This window comes from Benincasa hispida, chromosome 7 (genome assembly GCF_027475165.1).
Source record: "Benincasa hispida cultivar pf3 chromosome 7, pf3_genome.v1.1, whole genome shotgun sequence".
Lineage (NCBI taxonomy): Eukaryota > Viridiplantae > Streptophyta > Magnoliopsida > Cucurbitales > Cucurbitaceae > Benincasa > Benincasa hispida.
Genome location: NC_143484.1, coordinates 16,654,501 through 16,666,814, shown reverse-complemented (window position 1 = coordinate 16,666,814; position 12,314 = coordinate 16,654,501).

Sequence of the window (12,314 nt, the reverse complement as noted above, 5' to 3'; positions counted from 1 at the left end):
ACATGATTGGTTTTCTAAAAGTGGTTTAATGCAAGTAGACTAAATTAAGTTTGTTCTTTTTTAGCTATTTAAAATGGCTACCATGACGCTTGTTTACTTGTCGTCGATAAATTAACTGGCGAGAACTAAGCTAGTTGGAAAATACGATAAACACCATTTTAATCATCGATGATCTACGTTTCATCCTGATGGATGAGTGTCCTCCCATTCCACCTCCTACTGCTCCTCGATGACAGGTAAAAATGTACGTTATTATAGGCCTTTTATTTAGAATTATGAGGGCTGCTAAGTAGAATATGCAGTGATAGTACTAAGAATTCATGAGAAAGTGAGCTTGTGTCGGTCAGCAATGAAAACCTCGGCTAACACTCTATTATGCGTTATTTTGCATCCAATTGTCTATTTTTGTATCTAACGCAGGAATCGATCGTTGTGGTGAATCTCGCTAATGTAGAGGCATTGCATACTCGATCGCATACGCTCGATGCATGGATGTTGCGGCCATTAATCGCATGCGTCCATTGCATAGAGGTTGCGACTACAGAGTATAACCATAATAGAGGGATGACCGCAAGGGTGGTGGAATGTGATGATACTCCAAAACCCAAGCATGAACGCATAACTCGGGAGTATCAAAAGGTGATGTTGACATTTCACCTACCACGCCATTGGCAGCAGAGATTCAGAGTAGGTCCATCACGTCATTAGCTGCAGAATTTCAAAGAGGACCATTAATGTTGTCGATGATCAAGCTCTATAAAGAGAAGCCTTAGAGCCTAACTTCAAATCATCCAAGCTTCTGCCTTCGGGTAGATCCTTATGATCCAGACGAAAGCGTAAGAAGATATTTTTTAGAGTTCTTCATTCCTTCAACCATTCCTAGTGATGATCGGAGCCCCGCTGGAGATAGATCTCGAGAGAGACTACTCCACCGCACATCCATGGCACCACCGGTAGCCTTGACACACATCTGATGGAAGCAAGACATTGCCCATCTAGCCCTCCATTTCTCTTCTATCTCTATATTGTATTACATTGTGGCTTAAGAGATTAATACATTTTGTGATTAGTGCATTTATCTACTTCATTCGGTTCCATCTTCATTTTCTTATCATCCTTTACTTTCATTGCAAAGACTAAGTAAGATTGCTAGAGTATCGCATATTTAATCATGCGGTCTTGACATATGAAGCATGTAACAAACCACCGGGAGGTGTGCGTTGCGCGAGTGTTGTGAGAAAATCCTCTTTGTTTAGTCTGAAGCTGTAACAACGCTTATCTATGAGCGGATGCAATGCTTGTCTACAAGCAAAATCAGCAGCAAATAACTGCCCAAGAGGGTAAATAGTTGAACGCATTAAGAAAAGTAAACAGTATTCCTACGAATAGGAATATTCTTATGTCAACCATTTTTATGTGATTACCTTGTCATATGAGCATATCATTCATCATTTAGGCATACTTGGGAGAGTAGTCTAAAAAGCAAATCTAGGCTTAGGAGAGTCAGGTTGGATCGCATAAGCAAGAATAGAGGCTTAGGAATAAGCTCTGTTTGCTATTACACAATGTACGCACCTTATAGATAGGATATGAAAGTATGCGGTCACATCGCATGCGTTCAGAAGTAGGATACGATGGTATGCGGTCATCTCATTTATGTGTGGGAGCACGTGACCAACAATACAGACTTAGACATAAGTCCTCTCGACACTATCGCATATACAATGCATGCATCTTTGTCAAGTGTGTATAGCATAATCGCATAGCTTGCGCTGGCTCGGGTTACCCTTGCGATGAAGCTTATTGATGCAGTGAAGACATACCCGTCATTTTATCTATTTTTCCCATGCATCTTATTACGCCTTAACAGTTGTCGTGTCTCTAACTCTCATAGTTATACTTCCACTGCTTAATCTGTTAGTTAGAAGTAGGAGTAGTGCATAGCCCATAACCTTCAAATTCTTTAACATTTAGCTACAAGTCCCTGAGTTCAACCTTGGATCACCCGAGAAACTTACGATCTAGTTATACTTGGTGAGAGAGCAAGAAAACTTGTGGCAAGAACGCATGGTCATCAAACGCATATTGCATATCCCGTAGTCCAACGCATTACCAGCGACGCATGGAGAACGATCGATGAACGCATATTTATTTACTCCATTTTCCATGCATCACTCCTCAAAATGTTTGGGAAGCATATGAGCATTGGACAAGGGCAAATGAGAAGGCCCGTGCGTATATCTTTGCAAGCCTTAACAAAGTCTTGGCCAAGAAGCATGAGCCCGTGCTCACCGCCTGTGAGATGATGGAGTCCTTGAGGGGAATGTTCAGACAACTTTCTGCACAACTCAGGCACGATGCTCTTAAGTACATCTTCAATGCCCATATACTAGAGGCGGCATCTGTTCGAGAACACGTTCTCAACATGATGATCCACTTCAATGTGGCGGAGATGAACGGGTCAAACATCGATAAGGCCAACCAGGTTAGAATCATACTAGAATTTTTACCTGAATGTTTCCTATACTTCCCTAGAAATTTTGTTTTGAACATGATTGACTACAATCTGACTACCCTGCTCAATGAGCTACAGACTTTCCAATCCTTGTTGAAAAGCAAGAAGAAGAAGGGTGAAGAAAATGTTGCTTCATCTTCCAAAAAGTTCCATAAAGGTTTGACCTCTAGAACTAAGCCTGTACCTTCTTCCTTCGACATCAAAAAGTTAAGGAAGAATAAAGGTGGAACGGGGATGGTTGCTACTAACCCAGGAGTTGCTGCTCCAAGGGGTAGACAACAAGTGAGGGTTGACAAGGGAAAATGTTTCCATTGCAACCAGGATGGATACTGGAAAAGGAATTGCCCCAGGTATTTACCAGAAAAGAAGAAGGCCAAACAAGGTAAATGTGATTTTCTTCTCTTGGAATCTTGTTTAGTGGAGAACGATGATTTTGACTGGATTATTGACTCTGGGGCAACAAACCATGTTTGTTCTTCATTTCAGGGAATTAGTTCCTAGCAGCAATTTGATGTTGGGGAGATGACGATGCGAGTTGGAACCAAGCATGTCGTCTTAACTTTGGCTGTGGAAGGTCTCCGGCAAACTCTACAAAACAAATTTCTCATTCTGAATGATGTATATGTTGTTCCTGATTTAAAAAGGAACTTTCTTTCTGTAAAGTGTCTTTTGGAACATAATTATCAATTATACTTTTCTCATAATAAAATTTTTATTATAAAGAATGGCGTTGATATATGTTCTGTTAATCTTGAAAACAATTTGTATATGCTAAGGTCATTAGCAACAAATGCCCTCCATAACATAGAGATGTTTAAAATTGTTGTAACTCAACATAAGAGACTTAGAATTTCTCCTATGGAAAATGCCCAACTTTGGCACCTAAGACTAGGGCACATTAATCTCAATAGAATTGAGTGGTTGCTGAAGAATGGACCTCTAAGCAAGTTAGAAGAGAATTCTTTACCTGAATGTGAGTCATGCCTTGAACGCAAGATGACTAAAAGGCCTTTTACTGGAAAAGGTCATAGGGCCAAAGAACCTCTAGAGCCAGTGCATTCAGACCTTTGTGGTCTAATGAATGTAAAAGCTAGGGGAGGTTATGAATATTTCATCACTTTCACTGATGATTATTCAAGATATGGGTACGTTTATTTAATGCAACATAAGTCTGAGTCTATTGTAAAGTTCAAAGAATTCAAAGCTGAAGTTGGAATGCATTAAATTGAACGATTAAAACATTTCAATATGATCTAGGTGGAGACTTTATGGATTTAACATTCTAGAACTATATAATAGAACATGGAATTGTTTCCCAACCCTTAGCACCTGGTACACCTAAGTAAAATGGTGTATCAAAGAGGAGAAATTGAACCCTATTGGACATAGTTCGATCTATGATGAGTTATGCTGCCCTACCTGACTTGTTTTGGGGTTATACAATGGAGACTGAAGCGTATATCCTGAATTATGTTCCCTCCAAGAGTATTATGAGAACAATTTTGGAGTTATGGAATGGTCGTAAAGCTAGTTTACGTTATTTCATAATCTGGGGTTGCGCAGCACATGTGCTTGAGGCTCCTAAGAAATTGGAACCACGTTCAAGGTTATGCCTATTTGTGGGCTACTCCAAGGGAACGAGAGATGGTTATTTCTTTGATCCTAAAGAAAACAAAGTATTTGTATCGACAAATGCTACTTTTCTTGAGGAAGACCACATACGGGAGCACAGACCTAGAAGCAAAATTGTGTTGAATGTGATGTTCAAAGAAACTACTGAATCATCAGTAAGGGTTGTTGAAGAACCTAGTACCTCAACAAGAGTTGTTGAAGTACGTTCATCTAGTAGGTCAAATCCACCTCAAGTGTTGAGGGAACCTCCACGTAGTGGGAGGGTTGTGAACCCACCTATTTGCTATATGGATTTAACTGAAATCCTAGCTATGGTAGTTGATGGCGAAGCTGAGGATCCATTGTCGTACAAGAAGGTAATGGAAGATGTTGATAGAGATTAATGGATCAAAGCCATAGATCTCGAAATGGAGTCTATGTACTTCAATTTTGCATGGTATCTTGTGATCAACCTGATGGGGTTAAACCTATAGGTTGTAAATGGATCTACAAGAGGAAACGGGGTGCTGATGGGAAGGTGCAAACCTTCAAGGCTAGACTGGCTACAAAGGGTTATACCCATGTAGAGGGAGTCGACTATGAAGAGACTTTCTCGTCTATTGCCATGCTAAAGTCTATTCGGATCGTCTTATCCATTGCCTCATATTATGACTATGAGATATGGAAAATGGATGTCAAAACTGCTTTTCTGAATGACAATTTTTAGGAGACCACTTATATGCTGCAGCCTGAGGGATTCATAATCCAAGGTCAAGAGAAAAAGGTTTGCAAGCTTAATCGGTCCATTTATGGACTGAAACAAGCATCTCAATCTTGGAACACAAGATTCGATACTGCGATCAAATCTTATGGCTTTGATTAAAACGTTGATGAGCCTTGTGTCTATAAGAAGATCATCAACAGTTCAGTAGTTTATCTAGTGTTGTATATAAATGATATCCTACTCATTGGGAATGATGTAGGTTTACTGACTATAATTAAGAACTGGCTGCGACCCAATTCCAAATGAAAGATTTGGGTGAGGCTCAGTTTGTTCTGGATATTCAGATCATTTGAGATCGAAAGAAAAAAATGCTAGCACTGTCTCAAGCGTCGTATATTGACAAGATACTTGTCAAGTATTCGATGCAGAACTACAAGAAGGGCTTATTGCCCTTTAGGCGCAGAATTACATTGTCTAAAGAATAGTGTCATAAGACACCTCAAGAGGTTGAGGATATGAGACGAATCCCCTATGCATCTGTCGTGGGTAGTTTGATGTTTGCGATTTATGTACTAGACCTGACATCTGATATACAGTGGGGATAGTAAGTAGATATCAATCTAATCTAGGATTAGATCATTGGACAGCCGTTAAGAACATCCTCAAGTATCTACGGAGAACGAGGGACTACATGCTTATGTATGGTTCTAAGGATTTGATCCTTACGGGATACACGGACTTTGATTTTCAAACTAATAAGGATTTTAGGAAATCCACATCAGGATTAGTGTTCACTCTTAACAGAGGGGCAGTAGTATGGCGAAGCACCAAGCAGGGGTGCATCGCAAACTCCACAAGGTCCTCTTGGTAGCTCAAAAGGATTTAGATGAGAATCAATTTTTGGGTTAATTTGAATTGTTCAAATTTAATAAGAGGGATTTAATTGTATATGATATAATTAAATTGTTTCAATTATATGTGATATAACCGTCATAATGTATTTGATACATTATAGTTTAATGGGAGGAAATAAATATTTGAATGAGATTCAAATATATTTTCTATGAATGTGATTCATATTTGTTAAATTTAATATAAATATGATTTATATTAATTGCCATAAACTAGAGAAAAGAAACTATATTTTATATTGTATGTGATACAATATTAAAACTATAAGTTATATGTTATATTTGATAAACATATAACTTAATACAAATATAGAATGATAAGTTAGTTATCATATTTATTTATATTGTTTTATAATTATTTATATTGTTTTATAATTATTTGAATAATAACATCCCCATCTTTTCTCTCCATCCACCTTAGTGGGTGGTTAGTAATTATATGGCAAGAGGAATAAAAGAAAAGAGGTTTTCTATTCTTTTTCTATGACAAACGATTGGCTTTTGTTGTTGAACGATTGAGTGAGATTTGCAGAAAAGTTTTGTGAGTTCTTGTGAGAGTTTTCTCAATCTACCTCCTCCACCCAATCTTTCCCTCTAATCAAAATAGTCAGAGCCCACTACTCCTGGGTTCTCACCCTGAGAATACGAAGGACTCTTTGTTGTTGTGTCTATTTTTTGGTTCGAGAAAATCTTGAAGAAGGTCTTCAAGAAGTTGTTTCTTTTCGAGGGAGGATTCGTGAAGAAAAGGTCTTCAAAGGTAATGTATCTTGAACCCTTTTTCTTGGAAAAGCATGATGTAATTTATTTTGATTGCATATCTATTGTATGTTAACTGTAAACTTTGTTTTCAATAATTAATGGAATTTAGATGATCCGCTTGTCACACCCCCTCCTAAGCCTTAACCCCTAAGATCGGGAAGGGAGCGTGAAGGTAAACCAGTAGTATTCCAAGACAACATTTAAATTTAACATTTTCCCTATTATCTATCAAAGATTTTAACATGTTTACAATAAGCTATCTAACTTTCGTACACATAGTTCAATTTCCTATATTCTTTATTACATGATCCGAGTCGTGCCTTGAGAATTTACCAAGTTATGGTGTGTTGGTGGTTAGTAGACTCCTTCTTGAACGCTCCGCTTTGCTACCTGGGGGAGATATAAGAAAATATTTGGAAGAGTGTGAGCTACTAAGCCCAGTGAGTGGTTCTTTTAGAATAATAATCACTTTGCAAAATATATTTTTGGGAAATCAATCACATAATCTATGCATGATCATATGTACATTCATTCAATTATCATCCTCCAGTTCCATGCTATACTTGGCATGTTCATATCATGGATATATTATCAATCATAACAACATTCTATGGAAACTTTCCTATAACCCACTTTCCCCGCCAATGTGCACATCGACAATTATTTTTCCGCTAGTCATGCTTAGGTACTTGACTATATTTTCCGCCGATCGTCACTGACTATTATTTCCCACCGACCGAGGCCGACTATATTTTCCTGCCAAGCACCTTTTATTAAGCATGCTAACTTATGTAATCTGGGTATAATCTCAGTTTCCATAGCAATTTCACAAACAATATCATGGCAACAACATAACATCATAAGCATGCATTTGGCACTTACATATGCATTTATCCACATATCAACGCATAAAACTAAGTAAACACTCACCATAAGCAAGTTTTCCCACTAAAATCACCTTGAGAATACCTTCCTAAGAATTCCTCCATATCAATGGAAATTCCTCAATTAATATTTGTTATATCAATAAATAATGTCAAACTAGCCAAAATATCATTATATATTGAAAACACCAGCTTACCCTACTCCAATTTAGCCAAAATACCAAAATTAGCCTCTTTAGAGGTTATTTGGTCCAAGATAGGCACTTGAGCATTAGGCAGTAGGCAGAGTGGGCATGCTGCGCCGCACAGGGGCTGGCGCATTTAGGTGTGCACTGCGTTGGGCAAGCGCTGGGCGTGATGCACCTCACGGGGAGGCTGCTGCGTTGGGCTGGCGCACGGGATGCGTCGAGCGATGCGCGTGCAGACAAACGGATGGACGCAATGCTGCGTGCGCACAGGGTGTGGGCTAGCTGTGCGTCCGACTGACTAAGTGCCCCACCAACGTAACCTTGTTTCTTTTGATCTCCAATCAACTTGGCAGCCTAATAACTCAAACGTCACTCTACAAATATGCTCTCAACACATGATTTAGGTGCTGGTATGAATGAATTCCCCTTGCCCAACTCCCCTATTTATAGCCATTTCAAACTCACCCCATGTTGACAACACAACTCCCATTTGTCTCACTTTGGAGTTGCCAACATTCAGTCTACCCAGCCTATCCTTAGCCTAGCCTTGAGTTGTTCTCCTTTCAACTCGCCAACCAAAATCCCTTTTGTTGCATGAAATCTCCTTTAGCCACCTCCTACTAGAATTTCGTGTGATTCTTTTTTTTGCACCTAAATCACCTAAATACCTCACATATTTTTCTACTTAAATTGTTTAAGTCTTATATTCGTATACCCTTGGCATCCTCCCTTGAAGTTTTCCATCAATTAGCCTTACCTTTTATCCTTAACGCATAGTAACTAAACTTTCCTTCATCAAATTCCTACTTAGCTAACGCATGAGTTGGCCATCACCAACACATAGGGTGGCCACTCACCCTCAATGTATGGCTTGCTAGGTGTGCTTGCTCAGCCTACTAAGCATGAACGCATGGTGTGCTTCCTAGGCGCTTGCGCGTTGGCTCGGCCTGGCGCATCGACGCATGGTTGCTCAGCAGCGCATAGGATGGCTCGTTTGCTTGCCCGTTCGACGCATAGGCAGGGCGCTCATCGATGCATGGGCTGCGCGCTCGGCATCGATGCATGGGCTGCACGCTCGGCATACACCATTGACGCATGGGCTGCGTGTTCGATGCATGGCCTGTGCGCTTGGCCTCGACACATGGCCTGTGCACTTGGCCTTAACGCATGGCTGGCACGCCCAACATGCTCACTTCGACGCATGCTTGCTGCCCGTGTCCTCATGTATGCCTTTGCGTTGGTTGTGTGCAACCCTTAGCCATTTTTCAAGTCTTCTAGCTTCCATCCTCCATACCTTCTTGCATCCAACATGTTTTAAGCCCTTCATAGGCATTTGGATTTTGGTCACCTTTTTGGATAATTTTGATGTTTTCCTTCCTTTTGTTCCAATATCCTTACTTAGGATTTTTCTTCTCTATTAAACTTCCCACTTTAGATTTAATGTTAGGTCTTACACCGCTTGCGCTTAAGGATCTCTTCAATATGAGTTCCTTCATGGACTATCCTGATCAACGCATGGTCACCAAGTTTGGACACATGGCTTCCTACTCCAACACATGGTCTCCCTCAAATCTCTAAAATCACTTTCTTTTTCAGTCCTCTTGCAAGGTATGAGAGTTCGATAGAGAGAGATGATCCCTTGGAGGTATTTATAGGCAAACTCCATTAATCCTTGTCACCCCTCAGGCCTCCAACGCATGCCACCTCCTACTCGAGGAAATCCAAGTGTCTCTGTCATGGTAAGACAATGCAGAGCTTATGCCACCTCTTACTTGCATGTGATTTTGAGGTGTCTTCTCCTAGGGGTGTCCAACGCATGGCTTCTTTTGATGTATCGATTTAGCCTTTTGCAAGCTCTTTCATGCATCCACCTCCTCCTTGTCTTGGCCAAGGCTTCACTTGGTTATGCCACGTACCCCTCTTGTGTGTCAATCCATCCTTACTCCACAAGTTTTCCAAGATCAATGCAAGGTAGTATACTTTGGATGCATGGTTGCCTCCCAACCACCTTATATCTGTCCATTAGCTCTATCAATGTCTCCAGATGATGTAATTAACACATGGCCCCCTTATTAGATCATCGAGTTGTCCCTTAACTCATCCCTTAGTCTCAAAATTATGGTATGCGTCCAAGGTATGCGTCCAACATACTTTGTATGGGTTTAGCTAGGATTTTTTAGCCTATTTGGTGTATCTGTTTCTAAAGGGTTTGTCTTATGTTCCCACCTTTCTCCTTATTGGTCCATGATGGAATTCACAAGGTCCTTCATGCGTCCAACCCTAGCATCATGCATCCAAGTTTCTTCCCATGCATCCAACTCTCTCACCTATATGTACATCACCCTATTCTTTAGAGTTTCCTCCATTAGTTGTGTTCTATATTATTCAACACTTAGCCGATTTCTCTCCTTGATTGCCCCATGCATCCACACTATGTTCATAGCATAGTTTGAACACTTAGTCAAATTTTTTACTCCTATTACTATGCCTCGAACACTTAGAACTTTTTCCTTCTTCTAAGGCATAGTTTAAGGACTTAGCCAAACTTTTTCCTTCTAAGGCTTTACCTCTGCGTTCTCCTCTTCCATGTAAGGAATCTTGTGAGGCTTAAGTGTTACAAAAATCTTCAACGATGACATACAACAACGACTTCCATATCAATGATCATTCAGAATTGAAGTTGTAACATTCGGTCATCACCAAAATCAAAAGGCTTCAACAAAAGGATGTAAAGTGGCCAACCCTAAAAAGAACACAACTTTGCTTAAATATGTATAATAAAAAATAGAAAAATAGCTCCATTGAAATTGTGTAGAGAATAAACAAGGAAAGAATCAAAAAATATAAATTTGCAGAATTTTCCAAATAAGGAAAAAATAAATCTATAGAAATGACATCTTCTATGACATCTCCTGTGACATTTGCTATGACAACTTTTGTAACAACACCAGATCATCCACGCAACAAAACACTATCAACCTTAAACAAATATACACCTAATGAAAAAGTCTAACAAACTCCCCCTTGTTGATGTAACATACGATGAGACTTACATGTTTTGAGCTAACTACACATCGAGCACTCTAAAGTTGCAACTCTTCTTCTCACGTGGGGTGGGCAAAAGAGTAACTAGCTTGACATCCCGATTTTCTTCTCTCTTCCAGAATTGGCACAAAAATGGGTGGGCTCACTCGATTCGACTGACTTGTGGACAACAAGAAGGCCACTTTGCAATATTCCTTTTCACTTTTTGACACACGTGAATTTTATTAGTAATGTTTCTGATAAGAACTTTAACATCTTCTTCATATTCACTTCTATCTTCAGATTCTTCATTAGATGAAGTTAGAATTCCAAGGCACATAGTTCTCGAACCTATTTTTAAAACACTTCAAAACTTTGTTAAACTGTTTGGACAACAAAGAGATTAAGTTTGCAAGAGATTCTTCTGACTCAACAGTTCTATCATCAGACTGATCATCTGCAAAAGATTATAAAGCAACGCTTTTTATTTATAAGTGTCACTAACATTGGGAACAACAATATGAGGTGTTGTCCATCTAGTTACCGTTGCTTTCCAAGTCGTGTGATCAATAGACATTATGAAAGTTGTCATTCTAGTCTTCCAATATGAGTAGTTTGTTTCATCCAAAATCGAAGGACATGTGGTAGATCTACCTTATTTGATTTCTTTCATTTGAAGATATTCAGATCGAAATAGTAGAAGTAATGGTGATCTACTCTAAAACCGATTGAAATAAAGGTTATCTAACAACACACGATAGAACTTGTTACACATGATGTTACAAAATTTTTACAAACATCGTAGATAAATGCAAAAAACTAAACACCAAAATAGGACATAGAGTTTAGTAACCTAATTTAGTGTAATACCACCTACATCTAGGTGATAGTGTGCCCATGGAAATATATTTTCACTAATATAAAGTCAAGCAACTACAACAATATACTTATCTGTAAATTGACCACAATTACAATGATACTTGAAAAGCTCAACTTAGAGAACGATGACTTAAAGTCTCTTTAAGGGCAAAACTCCTGCTCAATGAAATTTAGGCTCCCCTAAGTGTGAGATCCCTTCATCTTCAATGTATTTAGGCTACACCTAAATATAATAATATTAGTGAAATATAAATGAGGCTCCTCCTAAGCGTGAGACTCTTTCCTAAACGTAATCTTCCCACCTTCTTGTGAATGCGTCTTGACTTGAAAAGCTTAATCTCTCCCCTAAGTTTGAAAACTTCTTCACGAGTAATAATGTCTTAGGCCCCTCTAAGATAGAGAATTCCTTCTCAACTGTTGAAGTCTTTAACTCCCTCTAAGACTGAGCCAATCTTTTTTTAGCAAAAGCTTCAACTATGAATTATAACAACTTCAAGATCAATGATCATTCAGAATTAAAGTTGTAACATTAGGCCACAACCAAAATCCAAAGGCTTCAACAAAACGATGTAAAGCAGCCAACCATAAAAAGAACATAACTTGCGCTTAATTATGCACAACAAAAAATAGGGAAAAAACTCTATTGAAATTTTGCGAAGAATAAACAAGAATTCAGAAAAATAAATCTGCAGATTTTCCACATAAGTAAAAAAATAAATCTGCAAGAATGACATCTTTTGTGACATTTTCTGTAACAACTTTTGTAATAGCATCATGTCATCCATGCACTACGAAGTATCAATGCTAAACAAATATACA